Here is a 3,506-nt window from a genome sequence, read left to right on the forward strand (position 1 = left end):
TAACAACATCAACTCAGAATTTGGCTATCAAATCAGTTCCAAAACTCGATTAAACAACGTAGCGATTTCAATTCGGTAACCGACGTAATCCCGACTTCGAAATCATTTCTCTTTTCAATATCATTCAAACTTATAGATATATTTCACAAACCAGCTGATATAACTCATTCAAATCTTCTTTGAAATAGCTATAATCTACAATCATAAGCTGGAGATCATATTTGGACACAATAACATAAGCTCATCAATTCCGGTGTTGCATATTCAAACGATAGAACACCAAGCACAATTCCAAAATTTCAGAATCTGATCTTTGCCACATATCAATTTCGAAATCCATAAAACATAACATAAAACTTACACGAGATCGAAGCCCTCGTCGTAAGGATTCCATAACACTTTTCGGAATCGAAATCGGACAACAGTAGCGAAAGATATAGCAAATCGAAAATCACAATTTCAAAGAAATTTGAAGAGTCGGGCACTCTGTATTCTAATTCTGATTTTTGAATGAAGTACACGTATCCATGCTTCTAAAAATAGAAAAAATCAGATAGCTATAGATAAATTGCAATTTAGTCCCTTACAACTTCGTAAATTGCAATTCAGTCCTCGATTCTCTTTTTAATTCAATTTCAATCATAAATAATTTAAGAATATTAGAATTTAATCAAAACTCTAAATATTCCCAAATTAAATATACATGAATTAAAATCAAATTAAATTTTGGATTAATCTCTAATTAATCCCGGGCCTTACACGTTGGTTAGACTTGCTGAAAGCTTTTGACTGTGATATTAAGTATTACACAGGGAAGTCTAACGCAGTTGCCAATGCCTTGAGTAGAAAGGTATGTAATTTGTCTCTGTTTACGATGGGTGTGTTTAGATTGATTGAGAATTGTTGTACTTCTGGTTTGGACTTTGAGATAGATATGCAACCGATCAGAACTTTTTCAATCCAAGCACAACCAGAACTAATTATGAGAGTTAAAGAAGCACAAAAATCCAATCAGAACATCCAGAGTTCAATTGAGAAAGTCAAATCTAGACATCAGTCAGAATACCAGGTCAGTGATGATGGAAATTTGTTCGTGAATAACCGTATTGTTGTGCCAGAAATTTCAGACTTGAGACAGCATATTCTGCAAGAGGCTCATTGTAGTAAATTCAGTGAACACCCAGGTGGTAGAAAAATGTATAATGACTTGAAAAGTCAATTCTGGTGGAAAAATATGGAAGCAGGCGTGACAGAATTTGTATCCCGATGCTTAAACTGTCAGCAAGTGAAAGCAGAAAGAAAGCAATTAGGTGGTCTATTGCACAGTTTAGCGATTCCAGAATTGAAATGGGATCACATCACTATGGATTTTGTCACTAGACTACCAAAATCCTCGAGAGGATGTGATGCAATCTGGGTATTCGTTGACAGACTGACTAAGTCTGCATGCTTTATTCCTTATCAGATGACATACCGACATGATCAAATGACCAGCATTTACGTCAGAGACGTAGTGAGATTACACGGTGTGCCAAAATCTATCGTTTCAGATCAAAACCCTAGATTCACTTCACATTTTTGGCACAGTTTACAAGAAGCTCTTGGTACTCGTTTGCACTTGAGTACAACTTATCATCCTCAGACAGATGGACAGTCAGAGCAGACTATCCAGACTTTAGAAGATATGCTGAGAGCTGTGGTACTAGATTTTGGTACTAGCTGGCAAGATTCGTTGCCACTTGTTGAATTTTCCTATAACAACAGCTATCAAGCAAGTATTGAGATGGCTCCTTTTGAGGCGCTATATGGTAAGAAATGTAGATCTCCGTTGTTTTGGGATGATCTTTCAGAAGTACCAGTGACTGGGCCGGATATGATCAGGGATATGTCAGATAAGATAAAACTGATTCGGTCAAGAATGAGAGCAGCACAAGACAAACAAGACAAGTATGCTAATGTCAGACGCAAGCCCTTGAGTTTTGAACCAGGTGACCGTGTATTCTTGAAGATATCTCCTTTCCGAGGTACAATTCGTTTTGGAAATAAAGGTAAGTTATCACCAAGATATATTGGTCCATATGAGATTTTAGACAGAATTGGTGACCTAGCATACATATTAGCTCTCCCTCCAGTTCTGTCGGGTATTCATGATGTATTACACTGTCTATGTTAAAGAAGTATCAACCAGATCCTTCCCACGTACTTCAACAGATGAGGCAGAATTGGATGAAAATTTGAGCTACTTTGAACGACCGATAAAGATTATGGGCAGAAAAGATAAGCAGCTCAGAAATAAGTTTATTTATTTGGTTAAAGTACAGTGGAGCAGACACGGCATGGAAGAAGCAACTTGGGAATTAGAGCAAGACACGAGACAAAAATATCCTAAGCTTTTTATTTGAATATGTTGCATTGTTATTTCAGTTCAATGTAATTTATTGGGATATACTTGAGATTTCGAGGACAAAATATTTTATTAGAGGGGAGGAATTGTAATGCCTCGAAAAATACCCAATTAAATAATTTATGAAGAATTGGAATTTAATTCTATGTTTCATAAATTAAAGAACTGAAATTGAAGTTTACAATGAACAAGGGCTGAATTGCAAGATTTGGAGATGTTCAGGGACTAACATGTAAAAAGTTGTATGAGACCCCATGAAATAATTGATTAAGGGAGAGTTGTCTCCCTAATCATTATTCCATCATCTCCTTCCTCTTTCATCCGAGAGGAGATAAGGGAGACTTTCACCTCCATTTTTGATCTTCAAGCCCCGATCCGAGAAAATCCAACCGGTAGAATTTTAATTCGAGCACGGTTTTGCGATCCTCGCAACAAGATCTACGTTTCTACGTAAGTATGATTAAATTCTACCAAGTTATAATTTTGAGATGTTGTTGGATTCAAATTTTAGTTGGATAAATATGTTCTTGAGACAATAGAGATGATATATCTAAAAAGGTTCGAGAAAATGTCATCGTTTGGACATGTTTTTTTATTTTTGAAGAATTTTCAAAATTTCTAGAATTTTTAGTTGATGATTTTCGAAAATTAGAGATGATTTTGATGATGATATTGTGATGGAATTGTGGTAATATTGATGTTGAGAATTTAGGAAACTCAATTTTTAGAAGTTATGCCACCGGGTTGAATTTTAAAGAAATTGTTAAATGATTATTTAACAAGAATGACAAGGAATGATATTGAGAAATAATGTTGTCCATTTCAGAATTTGAATTGGAAATTATAGAATTGGAATCGCAAGAAATCGAGTTGTTAGAGTTAGATCAAGATTGAGATTGATTATTGTTTGAAATGCGATTTTTGGATCGAACAAGAAATCAATATGAACTTCATATGAATGTAGCTTTCAAGACTTGAGCATTTCCGGACTTGAAATTGAGGTATGGATAGACAATGAAGAGCTTGGGATTGAATCCTCGAGAAGATTGAAATTCTCGAGCCCAATAAATCACACATTTATTTGCCATATTATTTGAATTAT

The sequence above is a fragment of the Henckelia pumila genome, chromosome 4, assembly GCF_033568475.1.
Source record: "Henckelia pumila isolate YLH828 chromosome 4, ASM3356847v2, whole genome shotgun sequence".
In the NCBI taxonomy this organism is placed as follows: domain Eukaryota; kingdom Viridiplantae; phylum Streptophyta; class Magnoliopsida; order Lamiales; family Gesneriaceae; genus Henckelia; species Henckelia pumila.